Consider the following 22,907-nt stretch of genomic DNA (forward strand, 5'->3'; position numbering starts at 1 on the left):
GGTCTGTCTATGATACTGTGATAAAAAGGCCCTGCCAGTTAGTACCTTGCACAGACACCCTCATCCCATGTGCAATACATAAAGCTCCATGTTAGAAATTGTAGGTTGACTGGGGTATGAGCCCTAGTTAAGCAGCAACCACAGTCCTAGTCAGGACAAGAAGCAGGCAAACCCTAAATTAACCTGTGCTCGCCCCTCTGATAACTTAGCACAGAGCAGTCAGGCTGAACTTAGAGGCAATGTGTAAAGTATTTGGGTAACACTTCAAACAGTAAAACAGTGAAAACAATATACAAAAAGATTCCATAAAAGGTTAGAGAACTAGAGCTTATTTTAATGAAAAAACAAGACCAAAGCAAAAAAAATCCAATAAGTAGAAATTAAAACATTTTTTTGCAAAGGTTTTAAATGAAAATAGTTCTAAGAAGCGTAATAGAAGCGTAAAGCACTAAAGTGGGATGTCTAGTCGCACCGGACCGGAACAAAGTCAAACATTCAGGCTAACCGTGATGGAGCCCATATCGGATACAGGGATCCAGTTGATTCAGTTGAACAAAAGTACCTTAATGCTTAATGGTTGCTGAGCATTGTGTGGGTTCTGGTCGGAGATGCATTGTGCAGCAGGGGCGGTGCACCGGTTCTGAGATGCAGCTAGGCTGAGGTGCAAGATGATGATTTGTCAACATTGAGGATCCTGATGACATGGCTTGCTATGCGAAGACTGGTGTTGACGATGCGTTGCACTGTTGAGGCAATGCATCAGCTCCGATGAGCAGGCAAGGTGCGATCGGAGTTTTGTTGCTGTCGTCGAAGCTGCTGTTGAAGGGGATGTGAGGACCTTGTGCCGAGAAGAGCATCACACACCAGTGGTTCCGAAGGTGATGCATTGAGTACGATCCCCACAGAAGTGGCAATGCGATGCCAATCCCCCCAGCATCAGCTATGCATCGATTAAGCAGAGGATGCATCGGTTCCCATGGGGCAAACACCATAGTCCTACTTCCAAGGGTTCAGGAATGGGGTGACCCCACTTGGCAGGGCAGACTCACAGATGGCAGAGTTTAGGTGCAGAAGCGGGGTGGTTGTAAGTCTTTTATGTCACTGAGACTTCAGATCAGGAGGACGGCAAGCTAGTCCTTCAACTCACTCTGGGTTCAAGTGAGGCAAGTCCAACCCTTCTCACTCAGGCAGGGGAACAGCAGGCAGCACATCAATGCACGAGTCCACCAAAGCATCAGTACAGCAAATTGGCAGTCCTTCAGCAGCACAGCAGTCAATACTGGCAGAGTAGTCACAGGCCCAGAGGTGTACTGAGTTGGTGGTGGCTGAGGTCCAGAACGTATACCCTGTTGTGCCTTTGAAGTGGGAGAGACTTCAAAGACAGGCTTTTGAAGAGCACAGAGGTCCTCCCTTCCTGCCATGGCTCCAGACTCACTACATCGGTATATGGAGTCCTTTGTGTGGGAACAGGACACAGCCTATTCAGGTATGAATTAGGCCAGGTCCAGCTCCTCTCTCCCATCCTGCCAGGGTGGCCCATCAAGTCACACTTAAGCTTCTATTGTGTATGGCTTTCTAGGGGGGCTACACAAAGCCTAACTGCCACTTAGCCCACACATCTGATCAAAGTCAGTCAGCAGGTACCAAATAGCTAATTTAAGAAAATGCAAGGAAAGGTTATCATCAGTCGCCTCAGCCAGCACCCCATACTGGCAAACCCCACAATCATACCCAAATGTATTCATCCCAGACACTCACATAGCATTTGCACAACACATACACCCAATCTCATACACATTCCACTTACTAAAACACAACCTCAGACCACAGAACACACATTCTAACTAATGCTCATTGCTCCATGTACCAGACATTTCAAAACGTATGAACTATCACAGTCTTGATGCCCTTTTCATTGCAGAAATAACCCAAGATGTTCTTCCTCCCAGTTCCCACAGGTAACAGCATCATTGTTTGAAATGCACACATAAGAAAAAATGAGGCTTAACTGTCAACCAAAAGATTTCATGGTCCTGCACACCAAGCAGGCAACTCCAAGATGCTGCTGACATGCTATTGCCCCCTACCTCTGCAACTCAAAATACAGGCTTCCACCTTATCTACAGGTCTCCCAGGCAAAACAAGGTCTTCATTGTGAAATTATCAGATCTCCTCACCACCATGTCAATCCGGCATGCCCACACAGCCATCCTGGGTGACTTCACTCTCTCCAACAAGGTAAGCTAAAAAAATACAAAAGCTTCCCTCTTCAACCGCCTCGATACACTCGGTGTGATACAGCATGTCACATAACCAACAACCTCCAAAGGCCACATCCCTGATCTTGTCCCTCAAAATCAACAATCCATTGCAAACTACCCATACCTTTGGACTAAACTGACCACTTTTTCATCTCTATCTGCCTGCTCAGCATACTTCAAACATGAAAAAGAAGACCGAACCACGCTTGAATTCATCTTTCACCCCATCATGTCCACCTACAACACCAGCAACCTTCTAAACAAATTCAAAAACATTTAGGAAAGCTCTGCCAATTTCCATGCTTCAATTGCAACACACAAGTACAAGCCAAAGACTTTAGCACAGTTGTATTCTAAAAACCTTGCTGCCAATAAATGATACATCCTCAGATAGTAAGGAAAATGGATGAAAAACAGAACTCCTAAGGAACTCTTGATACTGAAGGCCATCAACACAACATGCAGAGGGCTCAACACATCCACCAATACAAAGTACTATAGCCTCACAATCATGGAAGCCATGAACAGAAGCAGAATGCTGTCCAATAAAATCAAGCACTGGTGGACCCACCTACTCTTCATTCCACAAAAAGGTGCAATGCCCTCAGCCTCTTGTTCATTGAAAAAAATTCATTTGATCTAACGGTACGTTGATTATACTGTTCCAGCTTCATATCTCATACACCCCTTTCTCAGAGAATCTCACAATGGTTAATATCCAAAGCTCTATCTCTCTCCGAACTGGCTGACATACTGGACACCCTCAAAGCCACTTGTTATGATGATGATGTATTACCATTGTTCTTCATCACAATTCTCTGAAGATGCTCTCAATCAATCAATCAATTAATCAATCAGGGAGTTTAAGCGCACTACTCACTCGTGAGGGTCTCAAGGCGCTCGGGTGGGGGATGCAGCTCCAGTCAGTTGAAAAGTCAGGTCTCGAGGGTCTTCCTGAAGATATGCAGTGTGGGGGCACATCTGATGCTGATTGGAAGCTTGTTCCAGGTCTTAGCTGCTATGTAGAAGAAGGTTCTCCCACCCGTTCTTGCTCTGCGGATTTGCAGGGGTTGGGTGAGGACAAGGTGGGCGGATTGGAGGTTCCTCTTGGGTACATGGAAGGAGATTCTATCATTGAGATATTTGAGGTCCGGTGTTGTGGAGGCATTTGTAGGAGTGGATGAGTTTCTTGAAGGTTACTCTCTTCTTGACGGGGAACCAGTGGAAGTTATGCAGGTGTTGGGAGATGTGTTTGTGTGGAGGGATGCTGAGGACGAGTCTGGCTGTGTTGTTCTGTATGGTGTGGAGTTTGCGGAGCAGAGACTTGTTGATCCCAGCGTAGAGGGTGTTTCCGTAGTCCAGTCTCCTGGTTATATGAGTGTGTGGGTGACGGTCTTCCTTGATACGGGGGGATCCATTTGAAGATCTTTTGGAGGATGCGGAGGGTGTTGAAGCAGGTGGAGGTGACGGTGTTGACCTGTCTGGTCATGGAGAGGGAGGAGTCAAGTATGATGCTGAGGATTTGGGGGTGTTCTGTGGGGGTGAGGGACAGCCGAGGGTGGTGGGCCACCAGGTGTTGTCCCATGCAGAGGGGGAGGGTCTGAGGACAAGGACCTCTGTGTTCTCCAAGTTGAGCTTCAGGCAGCTGCTGCTCATCCAGGATGCGATGTCCTTTATTCCATCCTGGAAGTTGTCTGGTGGTGAGGGGGTCCTTGGTGAGGGAGAGGATGAGGTGGGTATCGTCGGCATAGGATACTATGCTGAGTCCATGCTGTCTGACGATGGCAGTGAGGGGGGCCATGTAGAAGTTGATGAGCATGGGGCTGAGCGGTAATCCTTGGGGTACTCCAAGGTTGATCGTTGTGGGTTCAGAGAGGAAGGGTGGAAGTCTGATTCTTTGGGTTCTGCTGGTGAGGAAGGAGCAGATCCAGTCGATGGCTCTTCCCTGTATGCCGACGTCATGGAGTATGGCACTGAGTTTGCGGTGGGAGACAGTGTCAAAGGCTGCAGAGAGATCGAGAAGGATCAGGGCTGAGATGTGTCCTTGGTCAAGGAGTGTGCAGATGTCATCTGTGGCGGTGAGTAGAGCAGTCTCAGTGCTGTGGTTGCTGTGGAATCTGGATTAGGAGGGGTCGAGGATGGACTTTAAATCGATGAATTTCGTTAGTTGGACATTGACGGTCTCCTCTGTGACTTTGGCCATTAAGGGGAAGAGGGAGGTGGGTCTGTAGTTTTTGAGTTACGTGGGATCTGCTGAGGACGTCTTGAGTAGGGGTCTGACTTCTGCGCATTTTCAGTCATCGGGAAAGATGCCAGTTTCGAAGGTGGCATTGATGGTGCACGGTAGTTCAAGTGCAATGGCGGCAGCGGCCTTGTGAAAAATGTGTAGGGGGCAGGGGTCCGTGGGGGCTCCTGAGTGGATGCCTTTCATGGTTGATGGAGTGTCTTTGGTGATGACTGGGGTCGAGGAGGAGATGGTGGGCTGGTTGGCGTTGCTGGGGGAGGGAGTGGTTTCAGAGCCAGGTGTCTGGTCGTTGAAGTTGTTGTAGAGGCCCTTGATTGTCAGATGGAAGTAGGAGCTGAGCTTGTTGCAGAGGTCCTGGGAGGGGGTGATGTATGTGGCTTCGCTGGGGGGTTTGGCGAATTCCTGGATTATGCTGAAGAGTTCCTGGAAGTTGCTGGAGTTGGCGAGGATCTTTTTCTGGATGAAGAGCCTTTTGGTGGATCTGATGCGTTTGTGGTATTCTGTCATGGCGTTCTTGTAGGTGGTGCGGTCTTCCAAGGATTTACTGTTTTTTCAATTCTTCTCGAGATATCTGCAGGTGCGTTTGGATTGTTGTGGGTCAGAGGTGAACCAGGTGGCCTTTCTGGGGCACTGTCAGTAGGGGTTATGTAGGGGTGTGAGCTTGTCTGCACAGTTGGTGATCCATCTGTGGAGTTCTTTGGCTGCGAGGTTGGCGTCAGTTGAGGTTATGGGGCAGTGTGGTTGATGGTGGAGTTGAGCTGCTCCTCGGTGATCTTGCTACAGTTCCTTCATGGAGGGCAGGGTGCAGGTTTGGGTGGGGTGGGTTTGTTGACATGGAAGGGAACACAGTGGTGGTCCATCCAGGGTGGTTGCATGGTGTGGCTGAAATGGACTTGGTTACCTCCTGTTAAGATGGGGTTGAGGGTGTGTCATGTCTTGTGGGTGGGTGTGGTGACAAGTTGTTTCAGTCAGAGGTTGGTGAGGATGCCAGGAGGGTGACGAGTTGGGGTCCCTGAGGTTGTCGAGGTGGAAGTTGAGGTCTCCGATGAGCATGTAGTCCATGGAGGCCACGGCATGGGGCGCGATGAGGTTGGCATTGGTAGTCATGAACGCAGTTTGAGGTCCAGGGGCTCTGTAAGCGAGGGTGCCTCATAGGGTTGTTCTGGGGCTGGTCTGGATCTGGTAGTGGAGGTGTTTGGTGGTGGGCGGGCTGTTGCTTGAGCTGGAGGTGGTGATTTGGAGGGAGCTCTTGTGTGAGATGGCAAGTCCTCCTCCCAGGCAGTTGGGCGGTCCTTCCTCTTAATCTTGTATCCGTCGGGGATGGTGGTGGCGATGTCGGGGCGGAGGTAGAGTTGATCCAAGTTTCAGTGAAGAAGGCGATGTCTGGCGAGAGAGTGACAAGGAGGTCCCAGCTCTCTACCGCGTGTCTGTGCAGGTTGTGCATGCTGAAGAGGATGCACCTCAGGGCATTGTGGTGTTGGCGTCTGGCATGTGGGCAGCAGCCGTGGAGTTGCAGAGGGTGGTGAAGGTTTGGTGGCAGTGTCGGCAGGAGGAGGGCAGCTGAGTCATAGCAGTGGGTGGTCAGAGAACCAGGGTCTCTGGCGCTGGTAGCAGTCGGGTCACAGACTGGCGCAGACGGGCTTGCTTTAGGTGCACCTTCGGCACGCCAGCAGGGCGACTGCGCAGCGGGCGCCATTAAAGAGGGAAGGGGGAGGGAAGTGCAGCTGGGATGTAGGAGCATGATTTGGAAGGGAGGAGGGGATGCAGGGGGGCAGTGGCTGGAAAAAGGGCAGAGACAATGGACACTGAAAACAACAACAAGGGCAACAGGCACACAAAATGAGAAAAGGGCAAAAATAAGGGGTCCACCCATAACCACAAATACCAGGCACAACAATGCAGGAGACAGACAGAGAGACAAAACAGGGACCAACACGCAGACAGACAACAGGAGGGCCTCGAACACCTACCAGGCGGAGGTATCAGGCATCGACAGGCGATGCAACAGAGGAGCTGCTGGGGCGGGCAGCGGGCATCTCTAACTTCTACTTACAATTATCAAGGCCCCCCTCCCTCAAGGCATCTTGACAGCAGCTCTTCAGACTAGCCAGATCCTTGCACTCCTAAAGAAGCCTAAACTAGACCCTGATGTCCTCGTCAACTCTCAGCCCATCACTCACCTACCATTCATTGTCAAGGTTATTAAAAAAGCAGTCTATGTTCACCTCCAAGATCACATCAATGCTAACCATCTCCTGCACTACTACAAGTCTGGCTTCCAATCATGCCAACGCATGGAGTCCGCCACCTTGCACATTGTACGAGATGTCCTCTTGACCAAAAATGCAAATCACTTCTGCCTCCTGATATTGATGGCCCTCTCAGCTGCCTTAAAAGTAGTTGATCATTCCACTCGCATATGCACCGATGAGTCATTAATGAGATTCACAGGCTGTGCCCTTCACTGGTTCTCCTCTTACCTTACCAACAAACACCAGTTTGTTCACAATGACATCTCCAGGTCACAAAAGATTCCTATCACATGTGGAGTCCCTGGGTTCCAAACTGACACCTGATCTTTAATCTTACATGTAGTTGCGTGTTGCTCTATGTAGAAAACAGCATCAGGATTCATGAACATGGTAGTGATACACAAATGTACTTGAAAGACTCCTCTGATTCAGACATCCAACACCTCAAACATGGTTTGTGCATCATCCAGACCTGGATGTCTAGTGCCTACCTGAAGCTTATCCCAAACAAGACAGAATTCCTATTATTTGCCAAGAATAACAAAAAAGATACAGTGCAAACCTAACTCAATGGCATGAACTTTGATGGATTCGAACCCCAGCTCTCATCGAATGCAAAAACACTTGGATTCACCCTAGACACCAACATTTTCCTCAAGGAACACAGTGCCAAAAAAAGGTGGCCTGATATCAGCTTTATCTTCTACAGAAAGGCAAAACATTTCTTCCAGAAAGTGACCTCAGCTGCTGTTCAAGCCCTTGAATAGCATCTGGATGGGAGTAGTGCACTACACCATGGCCTTCTAAACTCCACACTCGTATCCCTTAGCGGAATTCTACACACCCCTGCACGTCTCATCCAGGGTCTTGTGAGAATTCCATTGACAACACTTGCCAGCTCACACAATCTTCAGAGTGTCCGGAGTCCTATAGCCAACAAAAACAGGGTCAGAAAAATAGAAGGCAATAGGCAAAACATTTGGGGATAACCCTGCAAAAAGGGCCAGGTCCAACAATGTCGAAAAAAGTGCTTGAGAGAGAGAGTCTTGGGACAAACATTATCACACACTAAGTGGTCAATTATGATGCAGTTCGGAAAGCATTCTGACCGAATCGGTCTCAGAATGGTTTCTGACTGATTCGGATCCGGGGAGTCCGACCAACCAATTACAATGCTTCCAGATACGATTCGGTCTGACTCCCATTGACTTCAATGGGAGCATGTGTTCCAACCAAATGCACAGGCTCCCATTAAAGAAAGGGGTGGTTGGGGAAAAACGTGCAAAGTGTGGTGGCACCCCTTGGTGCCTGCCACACTGTGCATTGTTGGAAAGGGGGGGTCCCTTGGTACCCCCACGGGACCGATTCGGAAGCCCCTGGGAGAAGGCGAGCCTGCTATGGACCCCCAAAGTGAGATTTTGACTTCCGATCTGAGTCGGAACAACCGATTCGGAAAGGCTGTCCGAATCTGACATCCTAATCGCTTGGTGTGAAACGCGGTCCATAGACCTGTACGAGTCGGCTCCGAATGACTCGGTTCCTCCAAATGCCATCCGGATCTGAGGTGGAAAGTCAGAACGCTTTACGAGCATCGTAATCAGTCATTCAGAAACCTTTCCGAATTGGTCGGAAAGACAGGTTCCGAATAGGATTCGGAAGACCTAAATCCGGTTCGGAGCCTTTTCCAAAGTCATCGTAATCGGCCCCTAAGTGCTTTTTCTGTAAGCTATTTAAATCCTTCTTCCCGCCCTTACACTCCCTTTTCTACCCATTTGACTGCCTTTAACAAACACCCAGTACTGAAAAGACCTGACTGAACCTGTGAGAGGGAAGGAGAAGAAAAATAGGAGGCAAAAGGCAAAACATTTGGGGAAAACTGTGCAAAAAGGGGCGGGTCCAACAATGTCGAAAAAAAGTGCCCGAGAGAGAGAGTCTTGAGACGTATTTCTCATATCTTGTTCCCACTTCCATCCCCAAAATGCATCTTTGAGGCCAAAACTCGCCAAGGCTAGTTAGCATATCCGTTACATAGCGTATCCATTTGATTTTACAAGATCTGTCCAATGCGACTGTTTCTCTAAAAGTGTGATAGTAGTTGCCGAGAGCCAGGGTGTACGTTAATCTGTGCCTGTATAACAATCGCCTTAGCTGAGCCATATGGGCCAGTGGCATGAGACCCATGTCCCGTTGTAGTGGTAAATAGGGGAGTGCTTTTGGGCAGACTGGCTAGGGCTCTAAGAATGGTGTTCTCTGCTACTCCCAGATCGGCCAGGCCAAAAAGGCCCCATATCTGTGCCCCATATAGTGCACTGCCCTCTGCCTTAGCACTGTACACTTATAGAGCATTTGAGATATGCCTGGTTGAAGAAGATTTTTTGCATTTTACTATTGCAGCAGCCTAATACATTTGTTTTAAGGCACTTTCCCTTACCTTGGAGACCAAGTCACGTTCTTAGTAAAAGTAATTCCCAAATAGTTGTACTCATTGACCCTCTTTAGGGGTTGCACTTCAAGCACGGTGGAGTTTCTAAAAGTCCTATGGAGGTTAATGGTCATGAATTTTGTTTTTGGATGATCACATAATGCTACAAACTTATCGACAGGGGTTAGGAGGCCCGCTCCTGCTTTGGAGACCAGTAAGGTATCATCTACAAACAGGAGTAGAGGCATTTTCCTGCCCATGACGCTGGAAAAAGTCATTTTTGCTGTCCTCCAAATTGGCAACCACATCTTTAAGATATAAAAAGAACATTGTTGGTGTGATAACGCACCCATGGCGGACACCTTTGTCATCTCCTATCAATTGACTGATTCACACCTGGAACCCATCTAATTTGTGCGTATGAGCCTTGACGTAGGAGGATGAGGACATCCAGAATGGGAGAGGGCACCTTGCTGGCCTTCAGTGCCTCCCATAATTTGCAGTGGGAGACCAAGTTGAATGCTGACTTTAAGTCCATAAATACTTAAAAGAGGTGGGATTTTTTTATAATAACTGTTTTCAATAGGAATCAAGAACCTGAAGACCTGGCCAGCGGTGCTCATCTGACTCCTGAACTCCACTTGCAAATATGACAAAGCCCTCTGCCCCTCTATCCAGTATTCAAGCTGATGCAGAATCTGTCTGCCTAAGACCTTCTATATAACATCAATAAGGTTATTCGGTCTATAGTTCATAAGGGGAGTCCATTGGGTCCATTTTATAGACGGGGACAATCTCGGCTGGTCTCCAGCTGCATAGGATTTCCCTCCCCCTCATATAAAGTTGGTTGTGTGTTTATATTTTGCAACCAATTCTCGATGTCTGATAAAAGGAGGCCCCTGGGACCCCATAACGCCCTGTATTTTTACCGACTGCTATAGCCTTGATTGCCCTCACAGTCTCACTTTTCTCAATAGTAAGTGTGGTAATAGAGGCGTGTGATGCTTAATAGAGTGGGGTCTTAGTGTCCATGCTCTTTGTTGTGGGAAGACCATACAGGTCAGAGAAGTGTTTGTGCCAGATCTACGGGCAGCTATAGTGCAGAAGGTAGGTTCCAGGGCACTGCCCCTGATTTGCTACTAACTGCCAGAATTTCTTAGTGTCTTTATTAGTTGCAGCCTCATGCATATCTTCCCAAAGCTGGGTGTCCCATTCATGGTGTGCTTTTCGCTGGACCAATTTATAATGCTTCCTACTGGCTCTGTTGTCCCTGATATCTCTAGGGCCTGTTGCAGCTCAAGTTTTGCCCTTTTGCAATTTATACTGAGCCAGGTCTGACCCGGTTTGGGGGCCCTGTTATTCGTTGCATGCTATTGTGTAAAACATTTACCTAGCGTGCGAAATACATTTTCATGTATCCGTGGGGCTACAAGATGCCTGTCATGCACTGAAAAGGAGTTATCTAGGTTAGAAATGGCATAGAGCAAAGGACTATTCATTTTAGCCCTAAGATCAGATTAGACTGCTACTCTGGCGCATGTTACCCTGCTCTCATTATTATGTGGTAGCTACTCTGTAGTGAGAGAGGGGGAGGTACTCACAGACTGTTTAAGGATATCTCTCAGTGAACAATGTAGTGTGTTCTGGTAGCTATCTACCCAAGGTAGCACCCTGATGTCAACAACAAAACTCAAGAGGGTGAGGGTGTTCAAAATGTAGTCTATTCTTCTAAAGGAGCCAGGCCAGTTAAAAGTGTGTGTTGCAGTTTGGTCAAATGGAGTACAGCCATTGCAAGCCTTCAGACCAAACAATAGAGTAAAGGATAGTAGCTGGTATGCTACATCTGTCCAAAGCTTCATAGGGGCAGCATTTGCGGATGGAATATCCCATGATTCATCCTCTGCGTTGAAGAGGGAAGAGCTTTTGTGGTTTAAAGGCTCATATGTCATCCAGTAGTGACTTGATCTTTTCTATCAAAGCATCTATATCCTTAAGTGTTGTTGTGGTTTGGGGTCTAGCAGATGTAGAGGTTAGAATGAGCTTTGAGCTTTTGTTCTTCTTTCCCGCTAGGGTATCTGAAACTTTTGCGCTTGCCCATACCTATGCCACTTGTGTGGGCCTGAGCTAGGAGTCAGACAGCGAAAGATACTTAAATACAACTTTTGGCTAGAAACAATAGCAAAAGGAGAACAGATAAGAAACAAACTCACTATGTAAAATAAAAAAGGGTCAGGGAGGTTACACACATTCAATACTGTCTTTGGCAGTCCAGCAACAGCCCACGGATGCAAGAGCCCAGACTATATTTGCCGTGCCTGGTCAACATATAGATCAAACAAAAGAGGCTTCCCGAGGCCCAGCCAAACACAAGGTTGTGGCAGACCCGACAGGCAGTAGAGAAAAGGAAAGGTGGCCACTGCAATTGGACAGGGCAAAAGTGCGGCAAAGGACCAAGTGGCCCCGGAGACAAAGTTCAGAGACTGCCTCTAAGCAAATAGACTCCAGGCAGCGCTAAGGGGTTCATTTGCTTGTGGATGTAGCCTTTATCAGGCGATGCCTCCCGCCCTTAGGGATAAGAGCCCACTTATGCACTTTCAATCAAGGGCTTCCAGATGCGAGGCCAAAGGGGGTGGCCCTGCCCAGCCTCTTCCTATCACTAACAGGCTCAGGATGGGCCAACCCCTGGTCGGGCTATGTCCACGCACGGCCCACATGTGCCCCATGCCGTGGGAGGTGATGGGCACTTATGAAGAGCGCGGCGCGGGCTGGCAAGCAATTATGGCCCCTCCTCTCACCAATGCAAAGAAGGCAGAGACAGCGAATCCTGCAGCTGCAGTCTCCAGGGTCATCCTGCACCACAGGAGATGGTGGGCACTTTTGAATTGGGCAGGCTAACAAGCAATGGTGGCCTCTCCTCTCAACAGGACCAAGCAGGCTGGGACAGCGAGTCCCACAGGGTAGTCTCCAGGGGCGCCCGTTGAAATCATATTTAATGAAAACAGAAATATTGGTGATAAGATTCAATACAGATTCTTAGCCATTGGATTTTTCATCTTGGTTTATGCTTATGCCTTGCCTGAACAGAAATGATGAATGATCCAAGAGTGTATGTTGACTTTGCAGAGGACCAGCAAATCTCAAACATCATCACACACTAAGGGGTCAATTACGATGCTGTTCGGAAAGCATTCTGACCGAATCGGTCTCTGAATGGTTTCTGACCGATTCGGATCCTGGGAGTCCGACCGACCAATTACGATGCTTCAAGATACGATTTGGTCCGACTCCCATTGACTTCAATGGGAGCCTGTTTTCCAACCAAATACTCTGGTTCCCATTGAAGAAAGGGGTGGTTGGGGAAAAACGTGCACAGTGTGGTGGCACCCCTTGGTGCCTGCCACACTGTGCATGGTTGGAAAGGGGATCCCTTGGGTGACCCCACGGGACCGATTCTGAAGGCCCCGGGAGAAGGGGGGCCTGCTATGGACCCTCAAAGTGAGATTCCAACTTCCGATCTGAGTCAGAACAACCGATTCGGAAAGGCTGTCCGAATCTGACATCCTAATCGCTTGGTGTGAAACACGGTCCGTAGACCTGTACAATTCGTCTCCGAATGACTCGTTTCCTCCGAATGCCATCCGGATCTGAGTTGGAAAGTCCGACCGCTTTACAAACATCGTAATCGGTCAGCCCTTCCGAATCGGTCGGAAAGGCAGGTTCCAAATCGGATTCGGGAGACCTGAATCCAATTCGGAGCCTTTCCGAAAGTCATCGTAATCGACCCCTCAGAGCTTTTTCTGTAAGCTATTTAAATCAATCTTCCCGCCCTTACACTCCCTTTTCTTCCCATTTGACTGCCTTTAACAAACACCCAGTACTGAAAAGAACTGGCTGAACCTGTGAGAGGAAAGGAGAAGAAATATGACCAGAACGATGGCAAACGAGAGGGTGCAGAAGCCTTCAAACTCTAGAATCTCCAGTACAGCAGATTCATAAAGCATGATAGGACCATGAGTACACACTGCACAGGTGAGATCTTGGATTTGACACATTTTTTATGATATGAGAACCTTAAAGCATTTAGCCCCATATGAACATAGATACTGTAAATAGAGTTCCCCATGCTTGACTCTTGTTGCCTCGAGATTTTCAAACTGTCAATGTTAATGAAACAAAAATACAGTGCTTAATTTGAGCAGGTGCTTTCTGGTGCTCAGCATCGGCACCTAATCGTCAGCACCGGTGCATATAGCACCAATTAAGGACACACTCATTTGGAAGGCAGGGGAATTTTCCCATAATCACGGGATGCTGAGCTACGCCGGGACTCGAACCTGGTTCCCCAGCTCTGAGATCGGCAGCTCTAGCCATTAGGCCAAGTCCTCACCAGAATAATAAGTGCCGGGCCTCAAGTGAGGAGGCAGTTTGCATCAGCACATTTCTCCTGTTAGTGCTGCCTACTGAGGAGAGCCCAGGCACTTTTTATTTTACAAATTGCCCACTGCAAAAATATAGCTATACCATAGATAAATAATGACAGGAGTTTACTTTTACTTCTTGGGTATGAACACCGCATACATTTTATTTGAATAACTGAAAATAAAATACAATTTAATTGCTTGAAGATCCCTTCAGAGCAAGATGCAAATCTTCTTCAGACAGCAATTTCTAACCCAGAGAAAACAATATGTTTGTGCAAGAAAGAAAATGCTGTCTCCAACTGAAAGAATGCATAAATTAGGAACACATGCTTTGACCAAGATTATACATTGTTTTCTTGCGTTTTTTACTTAAGATTAATCCATTAACTACACAGTGTTCTTCAGCTATAGAAGCAAATTCCTTTATTACAGAGGTATTAATAAATATATACAAAAAACTTTCCTTATAGTCTTCTCAAGGCACAGAAATGTTTATGTTCACATGTAGGGGATTATTTACAAGCCCCTTGTGGAACCCCTATGTCACTTTTCCCATGTTACAAATGACGCAAAAGTGGCGCAAGGGGCTTATAAATAAGTCCTGTAGTGCTTTGACATGCCATTTATGGTTGAGTATATTAGGATCCTGCAAGTCAGACTGTACACCTGGTTGAATGGCAATGTTGCGCTCAGGGTTTTTCCCAAACCTGGTGTGTTATTTGGAATGGTGGAACATGATTTCGTCTGCATTTGCCTATAATGAGAACACAGTAAAGTAAAGCTGGTCATCAAATAGATTACAGTGGAGAATAAAAGAGAGAACAGCTGATTCTTTGAAGCATTAAGAATGTAATGAATTCTAACTTGAAACTTTTTCATGGAAAATATGCCTTCCCCCTAAAATCAATGTTAGTAAGTAAAAACAACGAGTGAAATATAATTAAAAATAGAGTACATGGAAAAAAATATAGGAGGTGGTTTTTGGCATGAATAGACTAACATACAACAGATTCAATATAAGAAAAATCACAACAATTGACATGGAACAATTTGAAAGATTTTCAGTAAATCAAAGCAAAGTTAGTAATCTTAGATACGAGATCGCTATAAACGAACATAGAAATATAGAACATCACAATGAGAGTTTCACAAATAGACACTGCTATGGAAAATTGAAGATGGCGAAGGTAAAATACGTAATTTAATGAAATGTTGAGATTAAATATACTTTAAGAAGAAACTAACCAACATGCAAGAAAGAAGCCTAATAGATTTTGTCAAATTCCAGGAACGTTAAGAGAGATAGTGCCAAATAGCAGTTTTAAAAACGAATGCCACACGCCATGGTATGAACCCACTGAAGGAAGTCTGGCTTGCACATAGGATCAGAACAAACTCCCAAATCTCTGCAAGTAGTCACAACCTCAGTATCAGGTCATAGTAAGAAAGAGGAATAACAAAGGAAATAAAAAAAACTGACTTTCATAAATTTTAAAATCTGAAAAGTAGATATTTCAGGGACTAGTGTTATGAGATAAACATCAGGATGCAATAATTATTTTAATTACTGTCTTCCTTAAGCAAGCATGATAAAGGATTCGTCCTGTTAACACCATCTATTATGCAGATATGTCACATAGTAGGTTTCTAGACATTTACATGCCCACATACTCAGAAGACTGTCTGAGATAAGTACTTTGTTCACCTATGGATCTTTGCTATTTTAAATACAAGTTATGAAACAAAAAAGCAATTTTCTAACAACAGATGTTTTCCAAGAGGTACAGCAAAAGGGATACCGAAGCCAAAGCTGCCAAATCAAAAGAAAAGGTGAACATTTTTGTGAGGGCACCAGATACAGAAACAAACTTAGATAGCCCATGGAAATTTAAAATGTCAGGTTAGTACAGAAGAAAAAACAAAAAAAGCCAAAAGATATCAAGATGGAGTAGAGTGACATATTTGATTTCAATGTTAAGGAAATTTCAGACAATTTACTTTAATTAAGAGAAAAAAGATCTTGAGGAGGGTTTAGGCTATGTGCATCAGTGAGAGGATCACGATAGAGACAGGCCACCAAGGGAAATTCAAAAAACGTTCTAATCATGTATTATAAGTATATGCAACACCCATTTACGTGAGGCACAAATAAAGTATTTAGAACTGTTAGGATATGTCAAAATGGGGTAATACATGAATGGGGTATTTCTAAAAATGTTTTTGAACAATATATATTTGAAGTGTTATAAAATGTATTTGTAGACACTGCATTTCATACAGAACACAAGAATAGCTGTGTTATTATGATATATTCAGTCACTGTTGATTAATTTCTAGCTGAATTGCATGATTGACATTATAATTTAAAGCCACAGGCGTACACATTTAATCCAATGAGGAAGGGAGAAGAACCGCACAGTAATAAGGATACAGACTCTTCACTTAGATGGTTTTCTTCAATTAAAAAAACGAGTATTCAAGCTGTGGCTGTGAGAAAATAGTAACCTGTGAGATATGAACACCCAGTACTGAAACTGAAAGAGTTTGTTGGTGCTGGAGCAATTGTAATCAATGAGCTGGTACCCAAACCCAAAGCAAGGCCAGAAGAGTCATCACTAACTATAGCAAATGTGCCTTTTCTACGTGGTCACTCTTATTTCTGGTGCTAGGAACTCTGAGTCATGTGACACTGCTAAGTAGCACAGTGCATGTGGTCTGGCACTAAAATGGTAGCAAAAAACATAGTTTTTACCCAATTGTTCTATTTAACAGTCCCGTAAGACCATGGAGGTGACGTAAAAAATGAGCCTACGGCATTTAAATGTCATATGTGGGATCCAGTGTGCTTAATAACACCCATCTATATCCAAAAATCTGTCTGCCGGAAGCTCACTGTGCTTTGCTGGTTAGCTGTTTAAATGCACTGCTGTGACACATGGCAGGAAAAGTATCTTTGTCATGTAGGAAAAGCCTATTTTTATAACTTCATATGTCATTTCTAAACTGTGCCCTGTAGCTCTGTAAGCCCACGGGAGGGTACCAATATTAAAAACTGACACACTATATAATGGGTTTAGTGTGCTTTCCTAGTGAAATAAAGCGCAACACCTATTTCATTGCGTAGACTTTGCTAGCTTTTCCTTTAACATGCCTAGATGGGATTCAAATCCTTATTCCCTATCTCTGTATGGGGAAATGCTAGAAAAGCTGTGTAGGCTTTGCTAGCTTTTTTCCTGAACATGCCTAGATGGGAATAAAATAGTTATTTCCTATCTCTACTTGGGAAAATGCCATGGTTCCAGAGTTTGGCTAGAATTATAGCAGTGTTTGTTGATATATCTAAAGTAAACAACTAATTGTGACTCAATAATACACACAAAGCAACATTGCACCACAATTAAAACATGAAACAGCACATCAATACAAACCAGTCAAAACATACCACAACACAAACACTGCAATACAACAAAACAAAATACACTACAATAATGCAGCACAAAAAGGCATACATCAAAAGATAATAAACAGAAAGACAAGAACTCAAATATAACTAGAAGTATTACCAGCATGACAAAATATTACACACACTACCACCTCCAGAATCCTGTTTTCTTTTTCTTAAATCTACCTTAATAGTGTCAGTCAAAAACGGTTTGTGGTCTGGCCCCTCACGTTTGCCACAATTTTGGGATAACTGGGGTCTTAAACTGTTGAAAAGCAGGAGCAGCACTACTTTGGTAAATGGTTGCTAATTTCTGGGACTTTTAAAACGTGCTGCTTTTAGCTGGAAATTGGAAACGTGACATCATTTGTTGACACATCTTAAGTGAATAGCAGAACATAACAAAATATTATACAGAAAACAACATAATAACACAATTAAAACACAGCAGGGCAAAAAACAACAGACCTTAGGGGCATATTATCAAGATAGGCAATAAAATTATCGCCGCTCACATCTAACATGGGCTTTAATTGGAATTCCATAGAGCATATTATCAAGCCCATTATCGCCGTTTTAGCGGCAGTTTTCTGCCGCCGAAGCGGCGATACTTTTATCGCCTGTCTTGATAATATGCCCCATAGTATGACATAACAGCATCACATCGCAATCACCCAACAAAAATTAACAGAACATATCACCACCACAACAAAATGACTTTCTACCCAAAATTTGGTAAAAGTTGTTTGTAGCAAACACTACCTTAACTTACCACCAGGGACAAGTCACCATCAACAACGTTTATTACCCGAAGCACCGCGTTTACTGTTATGCTCACAGTAGTTCTACGCTTAACTGCTAAATACACAAATCTTGTAATAATTTGCAACCCGAGAAACAAGGTCAAGCTATATTTGAAACTTTGCATTATAAACAGAAGCATTTTGATGAAGTCAAAACATCATATTCTAGTGCGTGTGTGCAGCCGCGGTCGATAGTAGGAGTAACTGCAGGGCGGTGACGTGGGGAGGAGGAGGGGCAGGGTGGGGGTAGTAAACTATGGATTACGGAGGTTTACAGGTAAATTAACATATAAATTAATAAACACGAATTTCGTTGCGTGCACTGCATCGCATTTGGGGATGCAGTGTACGCAACGAAATTCGTTTTATTAATTTATATGTTAATTTACCTGTAAACCTCCGTAATCCATAGTTTACTACCCCCCACCCTGCCCCTCCTCCTCGCCACGTCACCGCCCTGCAGTTACTCCTATTACCGACCACGGCTGGTGTCTCACTATACTCCTTCTGTCCAAAACCATGTTGTTTTCAGCTAATTATTCAAACGTGTGCAAATGCTGACCAATCTGTTCTTTGTTAAAGGTCCCCACAATCGTAATCCATGTATAACACTAGAGGAAACAAACAGACCTCCGCCTGCCCTTTTTACGACGCGGCCTTCTTGGCCAGTGAGCCAAAAATCTGGAACTCTATTTCCGGTCACTTGAAAAGCGTCCAAGACTACGGTAAAGCAGATGAAGACAGTATACTTTGCAGGGGATGGAAATATCCACTTTTTTTGTCTGATTCATAAGCACATCTAAGTGTTATGTATCTTTCTTGATATCACCCCTTGGTGACAACCGTTTCCCACAATGCCTTTCGAATAATACTGGGGAGATATAGTCAGTTGCCGTAAAGCTCACCGAGAGCAGCTTCGTACTGTACAGGAATTCGGTAAATCATTTTAAATGCATTGGTAATTTTATACTTGTCTTCATCATCGATGTAGCGTTGCTGTTCTACTTACTCCAAGCATGACAATAAACAATGCAATGAATCGGAAATCAATGGCAAGTTGATTTACATTTTTTTTTTAAATTTATGTAGGCCTGCAAAACTGTAAACAAAAAAAATTTCAATAAGAAAACATGCCTTAACCCCTCAATTGCACATATTGAATGTAAGGAAAGTTCCTGTAGTATATTATTATCTTTTACTTACCCTTGAGATTCTCAAATGATTGTTTCAGTACACTGGTGTGCTTCTAATTTCTGTGAAATGTATTAGATTAGTGCGCATTTTGAGTAGATTAGCGGCATGTCAAAATAACTAATATAATTTGACATAAAGGTCAATGCAATTATACAATCGTGTCTGTTTTCGCATGGTTGACTTATGAAACACTTCAACATGATTCTGAGTTTAATCAATAATTAGGAATATCACAATTTACTTGTCTGAGCTGAAATGGAAACATACTACAGGGAAAAGAAACATAAGGAACTAATATTTAGATTTTTCTGTGTTTATTAAAGTCAACAGTTTTGGGAGTTTGCGATGCTTTACAGGGCTGCTTTAGGGCAGTGTGACCGGTGCAGCCGCACCAGGCCCTGAGCTCGCGGGGGAGGGGCTGCGTTCGGAAATAATAGAAAAAATATCTGGACCGGAAGAGTTTCAGCAGTTTTCAGGAAACAATAAAAAATTTAAAAACTTCACTATAAAGCCCTTAGCAAGGAAATTAGCTAGCATGATTAGGCCTTGTTAACAATAAAACTCACAGGCTATGTCCACTAAGCTTGTAGTAGATTTAAGAAGAAGTAACCTCTAACTCCCTGATCAAAAAGCAAAATAGCCTTTTTCACTTGTATCAATACCATCTAGAAAGCAGCTTGCCTATGCGACGTGCTTCACCACAAGTCACAGGAAGTTTTCTTTCTGCTGGTGGTACTTTTGTTGCCTGCTATTGGAATACTAATTGACAAGGAGACTGAATCACTTGTGTTTGTGGAGTACAGGAGATGACAGAGGGCCAGAAAGACTACAAGGTCTGAATGTCCAAATCTGTGCTTAGACCTTTGCTAGGAAATGTTAAACTTTGGCACATACTGGCCAAGCGTTGTGCTGGATCTAGGGCATAAGGGAATATGTCTTAAATGTTTTCATCTATGCTCCAGTGGGAAGTATTTAATCTCGAGTTCAGGTTTATTGTTTATTTGGTCGAATTTGATATTTGTATATAATAATGTACAAATATATGACAAAGATGGGAAACATACAACTACAGTATTACGAGTTAGGCAGATCGGCTTTGCAAAGACTGCCGCTGGACTGCCAAGACGGTTGACAACTGGGTTCGCGTTCTGGGAAACACAGCCGCCATAGGGCGGTACAGGGGAGTTGCACCGACATCCATATTACGAGTTGCCTGATCCTAGAGCGGACTGATGTGGTCCGACCGCCTGCTTCAAGGTGACGGGGATAAAGGATTTGGGGTGCTTTCTCATCCATTCCTTTTTCTTCCAGGCAGATTCCGACGTGGGTCTCTGTCTCCACGTCCCACTTTTACAGCAGGAACTTCACCCCGAGGATAACGATTCTGTGTGCAGCGATATACAGGTGAGTCTTTTTCATCCCATAACCCATTGCAAGGACTGCCCACATATGGACTGAATGGCGGTAATGGGTATATGATATTTTTAAAGATATATTGTGCATATGTGTGCATCCAACACATAAGCAGTCAAAATGCACACACAGGGATCAATGAATTTGTGACAAAAATACTCACCACCGATGCAAGATCCTCGCCTCCACACTGCCGGCCCAGTGGTGAACTCGCAATGTGGCAGTCTTTCGACTGCCAGCACCATGGGCTGCTGTAATGGACGGATGCGATCCTACAACGGTCGGATGGCCAAATTCGTAATAAGGCCCCATGTGTTTAAATGGGTGAGGCTATCCCTTAGTATGCTTAAATGTAAAGACTAAATTACTTCTGACCCGAGGTGGACTCATATGAAGGGAATTCATCTTTAATTCATTATATTAACAAGCTTCAGCTCGATTTTCAATGTTGAATATTTTGCAATAATGTATTTACCTTTCAATTTAAATGTTACCTTTTCACTCTTTTTGGATAATTCTGGTACTCGTTCTAAACTCTGAATCCCAAAAAATGTTGTTACTCATGCTATTTCTCTTGTGCGAACTCTACAGAGTTTTTTCTTCCACTGTTGTTTTTCAATGTATTCCCATCCTCAGTGACATTTAATCAAGTATACACAAATGTTTTAATGAAATTTTGTGACGTCATTCAGTTTAATTTTGTGCCTATGTGATGATGATACATTCCTGATTAGCTAAGAAGACCTTATGTGCAGTCTCATTGCTTCTAATTGCCAAAGTCATCACTTTAGGTTTTAGATTACAAGGGCCTTGCCATGTGCATAATGTTTTATCATCAATAATATTTTTCAAATCCTCATCGAACTGTATGATGGACCAATGATGAAATATTGATTTAATTTTACTTTATCTTTGAATTGATTTTTTTTTACATAAACTCATGTCTGTCAGCTGGTGGTAAAATACCTTGATTGAAGCAACAGTTGGTCACGGCAATGACAGGATGGAAATCAGCTATGCCGATGTTTCTACTGGTGGCAGCCTGATTGGAATTCTATCTCCCAGACTCCTGGGCTAGGAGGAATTCCCTGCCAGGTCAGTGCATGCAGCCAATACCAGATTCCCCACAGATTTAGGGTCCTAAAACACATGTATTCCCAAGAATATATTTTCCTGAAGTGGAAGAGTACCCCCTCATCAATTCCCAGGATTCCCATGCTGCCATCAAACACATACAAACACATAAGCTTTCTTAAATCCAATTGCTATTTGTAGTAAATTCTGGTGGCGTTTTTCAGTGTTTTCCAATATTTTTGAAAATTGGACAAAACAGTGGCTGTCAGTGTTTATTCTTTTGTACATAATTACTGAAATGGTGTTCCTTCAATGTTATTAAAGAAATTTGCTTTTCACCTATTGTCAATTATTCTTCCATTGTTTTCTGCTCCTAACTACCTTCTTTGAATACTTTCAGTAAATTGGCTCTTTCATGCAAAGCTTTTTTTCTCTCAACTCCCTGCACTGTTTAATTTCTCAGTTCCTAAACCCTTCTCATCAGCTGTCCAGTGCCACCCCATATCAAGGATGTGTATGAAAGGATAGAATTGATTGTAGCAGATAAAAGATTGATAGTCGGCATTTAACACACCATCTTGCTACTCCGTCCTTCTCTAACTTCAGGTAAGTGGTAAAGATTCATTCAATTTACATGAGATATATATAATGGGAGTGGTCAGTGCTTAGTTGTTGCAAGCAAGTGTCACTCTTTACTGTAATTTTCTTGCGATACAAAGATGGAACGGGGATAATAAATATATTTTTTACTGTCTTCTCATATCCTTGCTCTGCTTGGTCATAGAGAAGAAGATTGATAAAACAAAATATGCATACTGTTAGTTATAGGAAAATTGGTCACAGCAAACTGTGCTAATATAGGGGGAAACATCTAAGGTAGTAAAGAAGCTTCAATACCTGCAGGATGCCTTGGATCATATACATGTGAAGTCACAATAGGAATGAAGTGTATTTTACAAAGTTGGGCTGTGACTGTGGGATTTTGTGTTTACTTCACAGACAGCACAAGGACTTTAAAGAACTGATTTCTACCAAGCATGTAAGTGGGTCTTTGTTTGTTGAAAGGAGTGTGTGGATTGTGTTCCTTCTGGACACTTAATGACAGTTGGACAAAGCGCTTTACATTTGTACTCTATGGAGTGTGCACTATTATAGAGCATTTTCCATGTTGGTGGGAAGCACAAGCACATTTCAATATGTTGTCATTAAATGTGGTCATAGTGTTTTGTGCATGGGGTGCTGCCATGTTTCAGGGATATTTTCAGTACCATATGTTCGAACCTTCATTTTAACATGGAGGCAGTAGGAATGAAAGTTGATGTTGGTGATCGTGGGGCTGTATTTATGAATCATGAATGTGCCACTTCCACTCTCTGAGAC

At 44.1% G+C, this 22,907-nt stretch overlaps 1 protein-coding gene across 1 annotated transcript in view; it reads left to right on the plus strand.

Annotated features, from left to right (window-relative positions):
- Nucleotides 1-22,907, plus strand: part of LOC146867488 (uncharacterized) — a 434,961-nt gene that overhangs the window by 199,365 nt on the left and 212,689 nt on the right. The window contains exons 2-4 of the mRNA XM_085622074.1: nt 20,352-20,444; nt 21,405-21,548; nt 21,991-22,133. The gene's annotated coding sequence lies outside the window, so the exon portion shown is untranslated. The remainder of the gene's footprint in view (nt 1-20,351; nt 20,445-21,404; nt 21,549-21,990; nt 22,134-22,907) is intronic.

The sequence above is a fragment of the Triturus cristatus genome, chromosome 1_2, assembly GCF_964204655.1.
Source record: "Triturus cristatus chromosome 1_2, aTriCri1.1, whole genome shotgun sequence".
NCBI lineage: Eukaryota > Metazoa > Chordata > Amphibia > Caudata > Salamandridae > Triturus > Triturus cristatus.